The 15,239-nt window shown below is 35.7% G+C and overlaps 1 protein-coding gene across 7 annotated transcripts in view; it reads left to right on the forward strand.

Annotated features, from left to right (window-relative positions):
• The first annotated feature begins 261 nt into the window (after positions 1-261).
• Positions 262-15,239, forward strand: part of Nsd3 (nuclear receptor binding SET domain protein 3) — a 103,561-nt gene continuing 88,583 nt past the window's right edge. For 6 of the 7 annotated variants that reach the window (XM_047550458.1, XM_047550461.1, XM_047550460.1 and 3 more), the window contains exon 1: positions 262-756. The gene's annotated coding sequence lies outside the window, so the exon portion shown is untranslated. Of the gene's footprint in view, positions 757-12,106; positions 12,222-15,239 lie in introns of those variants that run through there. The other variant, XM_047550459.1, reaches the window with a different exon arrangement.

Raw genomic sequence — 15,239 nt, forward strand, 5'->3', positions numbered from 1 at the left:
TCCAGCCCCTTCGCATCATTCCTTCCTGACCCTTTGCCTTATCGCCCGCGGTCTCCTGTCTAGTCTAGACATTCTCGCGCCGTTCGCACTGCTGGTTCTGGCTCCCGCCTCTCCTCTCCCGAGGCTGACGAGCCTCTTCCTCCTTTCGCCCCCTGCACCCCAAACCTGGGACTGCATTTCCCGGCAGGCGCCGCGGCGCGCGGCCAATGAGGGGCTGAGGATTTGGCGGCGGCGGCGCCCCGAGAGTCGGGGTGGGGGGGCTTTGTGCGCGGCGGCAGCGACGGCGGCGGGAGCGGGCGGCGGGAGCGGGCGGCGGGAGCGGCCAGCACGGAGGCGGAGGCCGAGGGGGCTGTACACAGGTCGCTGCGGAGAGGCGTGCGAATTCCGAGTGGAACCCGAGGACCTTGCTGCCTGCCCCGGTTGGACCGCCCGCCACAGGCTGCTCTCTGGCACCAGTGGCTGCTGCGCGACCCCCGTCCCGCCACTTCCCTTTCCCACCCACCTCCCGCAGTCTTCCTCCTCCCCGCAGCGCGCCCGGCCCGGTCCGGCCGTGGCCCTCCTCGGTGCCGGCCGCCATGGCAGAGGCGTCCGGCGCGGGGGAAATCTAGCCCGGGGATTTCATGAGGCCTAGCTTGGTTCCGTCTCCTCCCCCCGCGGCCCCGGCAGCTGTCCGCACCCCAGCCCCATTCCGGGCCTCCGTGTCTCTCCTGTGATCGTACTGACACGGCCGGGGGGTTAGAATGGAACAAACTGAAGGTAAAGTGCGCGCGCGCGCGAGTGTGTGTGTGTGTGTGTGTGTGTGTGTGTGTGTTGCACGGAAGTGCTGAGGAGGAAAAGATGGGGAGGGGGCTACCTAGGGATGAGGCACCAGTAGGGATAGAGACCCAGGAATGGGAGGAGAAGCGGGTGGCCTGAAAGGGTTCGAGGGTAGTCTAGAAGGAAGAGCAGATGGCAGGTTGGGGGGTGTGGAGAGAATTGGGGGGTGGGGCAGGGGAGGTAGGATTGGGATTAGAGATGTAGTGGCGCTGAACTGGGAATTGGGAGTAAAGGTGGGATGGGGGCGGGGATAAAGACGGGAACCGGGGAGGGGCAGAGAAAGAAGAGGAGAGTTAAATTTGGAGAAGATTAGAGACCCGAGTGGACTACGAAATAGGGAGGTCGGGGGGTGGAGTGTGGGAACTACAAGAGTCTGGAGGAAAGGGGTGGAATTTGATGGGAGAAATGGGGCATCTTATGAGAATCAAGGGGAAAATAAGGAAAGGAAGTGGAAGAAAAGATGGATTAGAAAAAGGGATGAGGAATGATTGAGACAGAATGCAATAGGAGAATAGGAAATAGACGCAGGAAACTGGAAGACATAGGATTGGATTAGAGAAGGAAATTAACTGAATGTTGGAAGGGATGAGAACGATCCACCAAGCGTCACAGAGTGGGAGGAAAGGGAAGGGGGTTGTTAAAGTGTTAGAAAGGAAAGCCTATTGTTCCTATATTTGTGTGTATTCTGTGCCTATTTCAAGGCTAGAGAATAGAGAAGCTAGTGGTTATGGGGTTGTGATTGTTGTGAAATGGGGGAGGTGTGGGTGTTACTGTTTTGAGAGAAGAGGAGATGTGTTTGTGTTATGGTAAGGAGAGAGGGAGAGACATGGCCATAATATGATGATTTTGGTGAGGGAGTGAGGACTATTCAGATTTAAAGGGGGCAGGGGCAGCCATGTTTGCTGCCAGGCACTGCAGTGTAAATAAATTCCTTTTCCTCTCCGACATCAATGTGAATCTGGAAGGGGCCAGCTCACATTGTTAACCCCCCTTCTTTCTATTCATGAACTCTTTCCCCTTACCTCTTGGATCATTTACAATTATTCATAACCAGCAAACGAGGTAGTGATGTTTTCCATCTTGTGTGTTTTGCTGCCTCCCCCTTCCCTCTTCCTTCTGGTTGCAAACAAGACATGCTGATGAACTGCGGTGTAAAATTTTAACCCTTTTTATAAATTTAAAACTAGGTTTTTACTAGTTGAAGGAATCATTACTACTGTCATATTTCAGACATGATCGTGAAAAGTCGTTTGAATATTGATTGGTTTAGAAGCCTTAGAAGCAGCCAACATGTTTTCTGCAATTCTTTAAGTAAACAAGGAAATCGCTTTTTTTTTTTTTTTTTTTTTTTTTTTTTTCCAACTTGAGGCTGTGCTCTTGGCAAAACACTGTTTAGGGGTAAGAAGGGATAGAAAGATCTGCCTGTGATAGATTATTTGCTTGCTATATTTTGAATGTTGAAAAAATTAGAAATGTGTGTATTTTTAAAGGGTATTTCTGATGGATCTTGCTTTCAGAATAATGGGTGTGTTAAGAATAGTGCTAAAAACAAAAACAAAGACAAAAAACTCTTTCCCCCATCTCTTCCCTTTCCCTTCATGCTCCTATCTCAATACAGTCACCAAATGCCAGTTCAGGACAGTGTAGTGATCTATGAAGTAGGCATACAGTTCTTAGAGCCTCATTGAGTTGCCGGTTTCTTTTTTCTTTTTTGGATGGGAAGTTCAGGTCACTCTCAAGAAAGCTACAGTAACTCTTTAATGTATTCAAATGTAACTATTTATGTGACTGGAAGTTGTTGCTTCTCTAAAGGATTGAATCCTGACAAATTTATAGTAGATGAATTAGCATTAGGTAGAGCCTGTTTTATTTTCATTTTCATATTGAAAAGGATTAAAAAGTGTGTATGACCTTTTCTTTTTGATTTATAATTGTAATTGGGGTAATCCAAACTTTAACCCATCATATTGATGGTCAGATTGTTCTCTAGTACCAGGAAGTTGTGTTAAAATTGTAATATGATGAACTCAGTCCAATTCTACTACATATTGATTTAATCTACTTTAAAAGTAATGTCCTCTCAGTTGTTATGGAGAAATTTAGGATGTGTTCTTGGTTTGTTGGAAAAATTAAATTGAATGTTGTTAAAGTGGTGCTTTCTGAGAGTATTGTACTGGTAGACCAGATTTATAACTTGGAATATTTTGAGTTGATAATATTCAGCCTGAATTTTTTGAAATTCTTTGAAGACAGGTTCCATTCTAAAAGGCCATTCAGCATGTATTTTTTTGGAATGTATTTTTATAGAAATTTCTTATTTATTTCTCATGTGATAGACATTATAATTAGTTTGGAAAATTATGTGCATGAACTATCAATGCCATACTTTTTTAGAAAAATAAACAATCATTGTATATTAAAGTAAAATTAAAAAATACATTGGAAGCTTAAATGAGCCATCATGAATATTCTAGTTTCTTGGACAGGTATCCATTTAATGGAGAAGGCCACTCAAGTCAGATAACACCTGAAACCCAAATTTTGTTCTCATTTGTTTTCCCATCAGCCCACCTGGGATGACTTTTTATTATTATTTTTTAAACTGTAAATTGATTGAATGAGTTTTGGATAGAGGAAACACATTGATGCTCATTGAATCGACTGTCAGATCTGATTCTAAAAACAATAACTTGATAATAATCATAACTGCTAACATGTGTCCTCTTACAGTAATTTCCATTTATTCTCCCAGTGGTTGTATGAGGTAGATACTTTTAACTCCTTTTTACAGGTGGAGAAACTGAGGTTAAATAATTTAATAACATCATAAACATTTTAAAATTCTTTGAAGACAAGTCATCCTAAAAGGCCATTCAGCGTGGTGGGTTTTTTTGTTTTTTTTGTTTTTTTGTTTTTTTTTAATTTCAGCAAAGCAAGTATTTGAACCCAGTATTTGAACAAGTTCTGTACCTAAGAAGTTTCTTTGTAAAAATCATAAAAATATGTTATTTTAAATTTTTTCAAGAAATTAAAAAAAAATAGCAGCCCCAATTACCACCTTAACTATTTTGAAGATTCTTGTTTCTCCTTCTAGAGACTTTCTGTGCACTTATTTGTATATTTCTCTTAAAGTACGTACTATCTGTATTTTGCTTTTTTGTTTTAATAGGGTATCTGGGACATCTTTTAAAATTGGTGCACACATGAACCTACTGCTTTTTTAAAAGGGTCATATAGTATTCCATTGTTTGGAATATTAACATTTAGGTTGTTAACATGTTTTTGCTATTATATGTTTTGCTATTTTAAGTAATGTAACTGATCCTGAATTACATTCCTGACTGTTCAGATGGAAGAGAGATAGTCCATATCTTATTTTACAAGAGAGAACTGAATCTTATAGAAGTGAAGTCCAAGGCTTTGGTAACGTGTTACTTGGGTCTTTATACCACATCACGTTGTTTTCTTACTGTGAAAGTATTTGAGTTGTCTATGAAAGCTGAAGATGAGGGGGAATGGTTCAAAGTTAGGCACATTTAATATAAGGAGTTTGAGGAAAGTAAATTGCAGTGAAGCAAGGGATCTTGCTTTATTTTTTTCATACTTCATTCATCATGCATATATAACATACACAAAATATTTTTACATACATAAATGAATTGTGTCCAAGTTATCTTGGAGTTTGTGTTCTGTATAATAAATTTTTCCTGTTTCAAGACAATTGTCAATGACATAATATAGCAGTGAACTGAATTTAAAAGACAAAGGGAATCTTGGTCCTAGAAGAAAATTGTGACTGATAAGTTTTTTAAATGAGCTAAAAATTCCTAATTGAACACAAGTTTAGGGCTGGGATTGTGGCTCAGTGATAGACCACCCGTTTGGCACTTGTAAAGGCACTGGGTTCAATTCTCAGCACCACATTAAAAAATAAAATAAAGATATTGTGTCCTACAACTAAAAATAAAATTTTAAAAATTAAAAAAAAATCTTGGCAGATACTATTGATTACTTTGTTTAGTTTTAAATTATTTTTGCCTATCAGGAAGAAAATTGGTTAGCATGGATGCTTACTCATTGGGTTTTTTTAAAATAAAAAGATAGTCTTCTGTATCGTAGACACTGAAGAATTAAAATTATTAAAGTTTTTTAAAAATTTAGAATTTGGCATCTATCCGTAAAGTCTGTTTCTAAATGCAATGTTGTTTTTAGTTTTCCTTTAGGAAAAAAAAAGCAGTCTATTGTTTTTTTTGAAGAAGCAACTAAGATGACTTATTTTTTCATTAATAAACAACATACCCAGCATCTGAGTTTTGAAATAAATGGCAAGCTTTCCTTCTGCTGGCTAATCTTTTTATCAATATTAATAAGGGTAAACTTAAAGAATAGATTATACTAAGTCTACCGTATATACATACACACACTTTTTTTAGTTGTCAATGGACCTTTTTAAAATTTATTCACATGATATGTTGAGGATCAAACCCAGTGCCTCACATATGCTAGGCAAGCGTTCTACCACTGAGCTACAACCCCAGTCTTACCTAATATTTTTTTAAAGCATACACTGTTTTCCTTTTTACTGTTGCTTTTAATAAGTACTTAATAAATAAATACTCTGAACACTTCTGTAGTATATTGTACTTGCTAATATGGCATGAAAAGAAGTTATAAGTCATATTTTAAATATTGTGAATTTAGAGAATGTTCAATTTTTACGTGATGTGTTTTGTTGGTCCTAAAGACATTTGCCTATTAACAGGATTCTGAAGTTCAAAAAGCTCTTTGAAAAAGGATTTTTGACTTATTTTAAAATTCCAGATGTGGATCTTAATCATCATAGAGTATGTAGAGGGGCTGGGGTTGTAGCTCAGTGGTAGAGCGCTTGCCTGGCATGTGTGAGGCACTGGGTTCAATCCTCAGCACCATATAAAAATAAATAAGTAAATAAAGATATTGTTTACATTTACAACTAAAAAAAGTTTTTAAAAAAGAGTATTTTGAGAAAATGAATAGGAAAACGAAAAATAATTTATATACATATAGTTTCTGTTTTAACCATATGTAACACTGAAAACATTACTTAATAATACCTTGCATTTACATGGCATCTTCTGAGATGTTGATAAAATTCTCACATAATAGCTCAAGCGTTTTAGTTTTTTTTTAAGGAAGTTGGAAAGCATAGTTGTTTATCTCAATAATGGATGAAACAGATTTCAGGGACTCATCAAGCCAAAGAGACTGTCATCTATAAATTTTTACATTTCATTCTGATAACCTAAATTTTTTTTAAAGACTATGTGTCCAGACTTTTTCTTCATAGCTTATTTAATAGATAATTAAACATTAAGTAATAACTATTTTTCTACCATAGGGGTTGTTTTTTCTTATGTGATATAAGTCATATGCATACTTTCTAAAATATATAGGTAGATATTTTAAATATATGAAATGGATAGCCTACTGGGATCTCGTGGGTGAAACAACATTTATCGAATTGATCAGATGTTAGGAAGAGCATATGGAGACTTCCTAGTGGCATTTTGGCCATTGCCAAGATGATATTGTGTCTTGTAAGTCTTGCATTACCTAAGCTCTCTTAAGTGTAGAATCTCATGAAAGCCGTGTGTAAAAAACAAACACAAATAAAATAAAAATAGGCATTTTACAACCTTTTCGAAGTTGTTTAGCATAACACAATAAAGAAATAAAGACCCAAATGTTCGGTATAAACAAATAATGAGAAAGTGAACATTGTGTGACTATCACCCAGGTAATAAGTCCTTTAAGCAAACCTGCAGAGGCACCTTGTTGGTTCAGCTTGTCCTTCCTTGGTGGCAGTAGGACTTTAGGGATAAAAGTATGCTAATGTTCTGTTTTTTATCGTAAGGATCTGAAAAATTCATAACTACAGGGGTCAGCAAATATAAAAATAGAATAACCAGTTTTATCTTTATTATTGTTATTTGTGGTGCTAAAGATTGAACCCAGGGCCTCTAATGTGCTAAGTACATGCTCTATCACTGAACTATACCCCCAAACCAATAAATGGTATAACCAGTTTATAATTTTTACTGTCAAATGGATATCTGGATAATTTTTTAAAAGCTGCTTCCTAATATTGTAGGTATTTAGTAATTTGAAATCTTAATGCCTTAATTATGAATGTGGAATAAAACACAATACTGAGTCCCAGAAGAAAGTTCTTTTTTTTTTTTTTTTTTTTTTTGGTACTGGGGATTGAACTCAGGCATGTTTGAACACTGAGCCACATCCCCAACCCTTTTGTTTTTACATCTTTTATTTAGAGACAGGATCTCACTTAGTGGCTTAAGGCTTCACTAAGTTGTTGAGACTGGTTTTGAATTTGAGATCTTCCTGCCTCAGCCTCTTGAGCTGCTGGAATTACAGGTGTACGCCACTGCACCTGGCTATAAGAAAGTTCCATTTTATTAAAAATGTTGTTTATTCATTTTGTTGTATATTTTGGTAGTATTCAGTGACTCTTAGTTTTAGATTAATATGTGAACTCTAGACATGACTTTTGCCCAGAAAATGTCAGTTTGTCTATATTGTTAATTTCCTAGCTTAATTATCATTTCACAAAAACTAGTTTGACTCTCTTGCTGTCTTGTTTCCAAGGTAATGCAACCATTCAAAGGTATTAACCTGAGAAGTAATCATCAATGAGAATCTTTGTTTGACCCTTTATCGTCGGTGCCTCTCTCTTTTTTTTTTTTTGGTACTGGGATTTGAACCCAAGGGTTATTAACCACTGAGCCATGTCCCCAGTGCTTTTTAATTTTTATTTCGAGACAGGATCTCATCTCTTGAGTTCTAACTGTGTTCCATGCCCTGGGGTAATTTTATACAATGTGTTTTAGTGTACCTGTGTTTTAAACACGACCTGTCACATGAGTTCAGGTGTGGAATTTTCCACTTTTTTTTTTTTTTTTGAAGACAGGGTCTCCCTAAGCTGCTGAGGCTGGCCTCTAACTTGTGATTTTCCTGCCTTAGTCTCCCAAGTGGATGGTGTAACAGGTATGTGTCACACTCTGGGCTATTCATGAGTTTTGAAGTATAGTACAAACCAGGCACAGTGGCACACACCTGTAATTCCAGCTTCCTGGGAGACTGGGGCAGAGAATTGCTTGAACCCAGAAGTTGGAGGCCAGCCTGAGGCAATATAGTAAGACTCCCATCTCAGAAAAAATGTTACACGTCAAAATGTAATACAATATACAAGAACATGTGTGACACATACTTTATATACATTTATGAGTGAGATGTTAGAAAATTCTTCAGAAAAGATGCCCATATGTCCAGTATTTAGAAAACCTGATATGCATATAAAGTTTTAGCTTATGAAGCAATGTATGCAGTAACTTTTTTGAATTACAAAATAATTTTCTTGTTCAGTCAAGATATCTTTACTGAAAGAGCTTGTATGTGGCTTACAATATGTTTTTTTTTTTTAAATTCAAGTTTGATTTAGAAATGACTTACTTTTAAAAATGTCTATGGAGAGTGTCTTCTACTTGTGTTTCACTGTAGTGGACTTGGCATCTTATGAAAGTATGACTTTCTTTTTAATCAAGAGAAGTTTGCTTTGCTCTGACATTCATCCCTGAAAGTTGTCCTATTTGCTTTAACTGGTTAGCAGAACCTTTTCCTTTTCTTTTCTTCTTTTTTCTTTTCTTTTCTTTTTTTTTTTTAAACTGGGCAGTGGAATGCCGGGCACAAGTTGAGTTGGTCTGAGTTCTACTTCACCTTACCATTGAGGAGCAATATTCTTATCTTTAAATAGAAGTGAAATTTATAGAAATTTGAATGAAGTGTTAAAATGTCCCTAAAATTCTACCTGGCATGTAGTTGATAATAATAAGTGTTTTGTTTCCAGAAATGGAAATGTATAAAGGGACCAGGGATTATAGTTCAGTGGTAGAGTGCTTTCCTAGCATGCTCAAGGCCCTGGGTATGATCCCTAATACCACCACCGGGGGGAAAAAAAAAACAAAACCCTCTTTCTCTTTATATGTGTATGTAAACATACATACTCTCTCTTTCTTTATATGTGTATGTAAACATACATCCACAAAATGAACTTGTCTTTAGTTATTTAAGTTTAATGAATGAAGTTGTCTAAACTTATTTACTTACTTTCATAGAAATTAAAAGTTGAACGTTAACTAATGCTTGAACAACCTCTTTTCATGGCTTATATGGGTGTTTCTCAGTCAGAAAGAGAATTCATGCTGGTACAAGTATGAACATGAAGTTAACTTTCCAGTCCAAATTTACTTCACTGTTTTTCTTACAACTTCATGGTGGCTCTAGCTACACCAAAGCTTAGGGTTCTGATAAAACAAATAGGTGATGTAAAATTTGAATATATGACATGAAGTGCTAATGTCCATTTATTGTTTATTTTGAAAACTAACTTGAATATAATTGAACTTAAAATACTAAAGCGATAAAGCTGATGAATCAAAACAAAATGGAGCAACAACAAAAACAAACACCTAAACTAGTTGTTACAGGAAATAAAAGCTTAGTAAATCACAATTTTGGATATGATAAATTGCTTAGTACCTTAAAATATACATCATTTTATTGTACAGTCTATTTTTGCCTTGTGGAGAACCAAGCCTCCAAAATAAAAGAAAGTAAATTTGAACATCTTTAAACTTTTAAGAACCAAGTTGAGCATGGTGGCACCTGTGTGTAATTTCTGCAACTCAGGAGGCTGAGGCAGGAGGATCACCAGTTTGAGGCTAGTCTCAGCAAATTAGTGAGGCCCTCAGCAACTTAGGGAGATGTTGTCTCTAAAAACAAAAACAAAACAAAAAAAGACTAGGAAATGTAGCTTGGTGGTAAAGCTCCCCTGGGTTCAATCCCCAGTATAAAATAAACAAAAAACTTTTTAAAAAAATTAGTTTTAGAAACTATTTTAATGTAAGAGTTTGTTTGGGAAAAGGGTAGGAAAATATGTGGATGAACTTGTTAGTTTACTAGATTTCTTAATGAATGGTACAAGATGACTGATAAAAGTTAGTTTGTAGTAATTTTCAAAGTGAACCAGTACCCTTGCTGTAAGAGAATGGAAAATAACAATATACATTTTCTGTAAGTGGTAATACCTTGTCTGTTGTTGCTGGGTGTGGTCAGGAACAAAGTGAAGACAGTTGAGGTTAAACCAGATAGATAAGGGAAACAGGGTGTTTTACTAGTAAGTTTTGTATTTGTATCAAGTAGTTCAGTAGTAATGTGGTTTAGTCAGGAAAAAATAACAACTACAAAGCAACTTGAGATATTTTGTAACTTAATGGAATCATAAATGAAGACTGTGATTGTGATTGAATTTAGCAAAAGGGTTTATGGTTAAATTTAGTAAGGTTTTGTTTTGTATCTTAACTAATGATGTTCCACTTCAAGCAGGCCACTTCCTAATACAGGTATTTTAATGTCTTTGACCATCATCTTTTTTAACACGTTTGTAGTGGAAAATTTTAAGTGGAAGTTTCAGAAAATATTTGGGATGATAACACTAAAGTTGAACAAATTGTGGAGTAGTACAATTATACTTTAAAAATATTTTTGCACTCTTAGTAGTTTAAACTCAGAAAAAATTAAAAATTAGAAGAAAATGTGCAACTTCTGTAACATCTTAATTACTTAGTGTCATAAAGATAGTTCTGGTGAATATGCTGCTTTTATTCTCTAAATTCTTATTTATGTACATAAGCATTAGTTGTGAATTTAATTGTTTTATACTGCAAATTAAGGTCATTCGTAAATAATGTTAAGATAGTAGGTAGCAAAGTACATTTTTAAACCACATACATTCTTGTCAAAATGAAAATTTAGTATGGCTATTTAGAAGGAATTGTAACCCATCTTTTCATTGTTTGGGGTCATTTCAGATATCTGGGTCATGTGCTTTAAACTTCCCTTATTGACTATAAATGAGAGCCCAAATATGTTTTAGCTCCTTAAAATTTATACAGCTAAGTTAGAAGCAGAGTGGGAATTAAAATTCAAATCACATGATTATAAGACCAGTGTTTGAGTATATGTGTTACTGTGGACATTCTGCTTTTCCGTTTTTTTCTTATTCTAATATGTAGATGTGATTGCTAAACTTTCTCTCATGTGATTTCTTTCTTGCATCACAATACTAACAAATTTCTTCAAAAAGTTTCACCTAACTTTATTTTCATAAGCTTTTAAAAAAATTTTTTTTTTTAGTTGTCAGCAGACCTTTTATTTTATTTATTTATTTATATTTGGTGCTGAGGATTGAACCCAGGGCCTTGCACATGCTAGAAAAAGTGCTCTAACACTGAAAATATTCTGTATGTGTGCTGACCCATATGGTAACACTAAACACATGTTGATATTTAATACCTGAAATATGGCTAGCATAACTGAGGATAATAATTAATTTAACTTTAACTTCTTTAAATTTAAATAACCACATGTGGCTATCACAGATTTAGATGTTCCTAGTAAAAGAAAAGAATTAACAAACCTGGCCTGGTGGTGCACGCTTGTAATCCCAGCAGCTTGGGAGGCTGAAGCAGGAGGATTTTAAGTTTAAAGACAATCATAGCAATTTAGCAAGACCTGGTCTAAATAAATAAATAAGAGTTTTAAAAAGGGATGTAGTTCCGTGATAAAGTACTCCTGGGTTCAGTCCCTTGTTAAAATAAAATAATTAACAGAAGTGGACATATTACATTCTTTGCTTTTATGATTACTATGTTTGTGTGTGTGAGAGAGAGATTGAATTTTAAAATCTTATTTTTCCAAAATGCTCACTATCTCAGGGAATACTTCAATTCATAGGAAACAAGTTATCAGTAATAGCTATTTGAAAGCTAGAGTATTTTTTGAAATTATTTTAAATCAGCGTAGCTGTTAGCAGACTATAGATTGCTGACCAACAATGATTTAAATACAGAATGCATTGCCTTCATTTCAGTATATTTTGGTCTAGTTATGGTTAAATAATATTTAAGGCTTAAACTCTGTATCCCATGAATTACTTGACTGAACTCTATACCTCAGAAACTTATGACAGAGCAAACTCAAAAGGAAATAAAATTGTTGCCTGATGATCACGTCTTTGCTTCTTTTTCCAACCTTCTATATGAATGGTTTTGATTCCATTAGTCCTTTTAAGTCCCAGTCAGTGTAACATAATATTATCACTATATGAATTTTTCTTGTTTATTTTAGCTCCATGAGACCAGAATCTTACTTCTTTTGATTTCCCAGGACTTAGAAGAGGGTCTGGTACATGGCTGATGTCCAGTTATGGACCATTCACAAAAAAACAAAAATAGGAGTCTGTGAAGAATAAGATATATAACGTGGCACTCAAGTCTGGATATAGGAAGGTGAGACTTAGTTTTTAATTATCATGGTGGTGTTGGCATGGGTAGTTCATGCTGATTAGATTAGAATAATTTTGTATAGAAAAGTTTCCCTGGGGAACTGGGCATGGTGGCGCATGCCTGTAATCCCAGCGATTCCAGAGGTTAAGGTAGGAGGATTATAAATTCGAAGCCAACCTCAGCAATTGAGTGAGAACCTGTCTCAAAAAAAGAAAATTAAAAAGAACTGGGGGTGTAGTTCAGTGGTAAAGCACCTCTGGGTTCAATCCAAAACAAAAAACAAAAAAAGTTTATTTGGGAACTCCTCTTTGTTTTTTTGCCACATGATAAATATGGAAGGGAATTTTTAAAATTTCATTTGTTCTAATTTGTTGTACATGACAGTAAAATGCATTTATACATTTTGATAGATCATACATAAATGGAGCACAATCTCTCATTTTCTGATTATATATATTGTAGGATCACATCAGTCATGTAGTCATATATGTATATGAGGTAATAGTTTCTGTTTCACTCTACTATCATTCCTACCCCTAAACCCCCTCCCCTCCCTTCACTCCCCTCTACCTAATATTAAGTAACTCTATTCTTTCCTATCCTCCCACCTCTTATTGAGAATTAGCATCTGCATATCAGAGAAAACATACTGCCTTAGTTTTTTGGGTTTGGCTTATTTCACTTAGCATGATATTCTCTAATTCCATCCATTCACCAACAAATGCCATAATTTCATTTTTCTTTAGAGCTGAGTAATAGTCCATTGTATACATATACCACATTTTCTTCATCCATTCATTTGTCGAAGGGCATTTAGGTTGGTTCCATATTTTAACCACGGTGAATTGAGCTGCTATAAACATTGATGTTACTGCATCACTGTAGTATGTTGCTTTTAAGTCCTTTGGAGTGGAATATCTAGGTCAAATGGTGGTTCCATTCCAAGTTTTCTGAGGAATCTCCATACCGCTTTCGATAATGGTTGCACCCTTTTGCATTCCCACCAGCGATGTATGGAGTGTACTTTTTTCTCACATCCTCGCCAACATTTACTGTTGCTTGTATTCTTGATAATTTCCATTCTGATTGGAGATGAAATCTTAGAGTAGGTTTTATTTGCATTTCTCTTCATTGCTAGAGATATTGAACATTTTTTTCATATATTTGTTGATTGATGTATATCTTCTTCTGTGAAGTGTCTGTTTGAGTCCTTACCCCTTTATTGATTGGGTTATTTGGTTTTTTGGTGTTAAGTTTTTTGAGTTCTTTATATATCCTAGAGATTAATGCTTTATCTGAGGTGCATGTGGTAAAGATTTTCTCCTAATCTGTAGACTCACTCTTCACATTTGGAAAGAATTTTGTTTTTAACCCATCTATTTCTGTTAATATTTTTGAATAAATAATGGTTTATCATGTGAATAAAAGCCTTTTTATTTAGGGAACTTGTGTATTATCACTTACTTTTAGAAAATAAATTTCCACTTAGAGATGACCCATTAGAAAAAAGTATTGGCTTAATAGAGATCATGGGGATGGCTATGAGAGGCTTTATTTTTAATTGTAAATATTGTAAGTTTAAACCAACAGACTTTTTAAAAACAATTCTTACTATAGTTTAACTACTACAGATCTCCTTTCTACCTCCATATTTTTGTGAAAATCAGCCACAAAATCCAACATGACTCAGAAATTTTGGTTGGCAGAAATTGAAAATCATTAAGTGCAATAATTATTTTACTAGTAAGGGCCCACTGCAATATCATCTCATGCATAGTTGTGACTTTACTGCCATTGTGTTATTTGTGTCAGGTCCATAACTAGAATGAAAGTAAACCCCTGAGCGTGGAAAGCAGCAGTGATGGTGCCAGTGAAATGGGGGAGGGGGGAAATCATTCTTTTTTTCTTTCACATGAGTGAAAAGTGACAGCAGCATCCTACCAGTTATTAAAATCTAATGGCTCTCCTTAGACATCCAGGGACAAATTGCCGGTAACATGAGCATATTTGTATCTATAGGTAGGGCTATTCAATGTTGTGATGGGGTAAGACTTCTTTCTAAAATGATATCTCTGTTTTAGGTCTCTTCCTTCCTATTACATGCTTTACAGGGATGTTTGTGAAACTAACAGAAAAAACAAAGTGGGTGGAAATGTTTTCAGAAAAACCCCTATTGCTACTGTAACAAGTTACAACAAATTTAGTGACTTAAAACAATGCAGATATATTATCTTCCATTCTAGATATCAGAACATGGTACTCGCTGGGCTAAAAGCAAGGTATCAGTAGAGCTGTGTTCCTTCTGAAGGCTCTGGGGAAGAATTTCTTTCCTTGCTTCTCCTCCTTTTAGAGGTCAATCACATTTATTGGCTTATGGTCCACTTCCTCTGCTTTCAAAGCCAACAGCATTGTATCTTCAAATCTCTCTCTCTTTCCTTCCCTTTTCATTTTAAGGATCCCACACGAATAATATAGGATATTTTCATTGCAGGAGTGTGTTTTCTACCTTCCCAGTATCCATTTACCAGCTTTCTTCCTTTACTTATTATAGTAGGGATATACTAAGAATTCTAACAGTTCCTTGTTAGAATTGAAGTAGTTTTGTTTTTTTCCATGACTAAAAAAGGAACTGCTACACTTTATAAATTTCAGTTAATTGAACATTTGGCAATTTTGTGAACTGTAATGCTATTCAAAGACACCTCAAATATAGTATGACATTCTAATATAAATAGATTTTGTGCTTAAGCTAGGTTTTGTATTAGTTATAAGTAATACAGAAAGGGAAATCATTTTATTAGAGTTCCAGATTCTTCTTATGTTGTGTTCAACAGTAATAATATTGTGTCAGTTTTTCCTAGTCATATTAATAGTGACTGTAACTTCTGTACACTGATACAAGAGAAAGCTTCATGTCATAAATACCCAGTATTTGAGAAAATATAAACTGTAATATGTTGTCAATAGTTTATATATGTTTGTAGAATTATTAGATTTATAGTAGAAAATATATTAAGTATG

Source organism: Sciurus carolinensis, chromosome 4, assembly GCF_902686445.1.
Source record: "Sciurus carolinensis chromosome 4, mSciCar1.2, whole genome shotgun sequence".
Classification (NCBI taxonomy): Eukaryota; Metazoa; Chordata; class Mammalia; order Rodentia; family Sciuridae; genus Sciurus; species Sciurus carolinensis.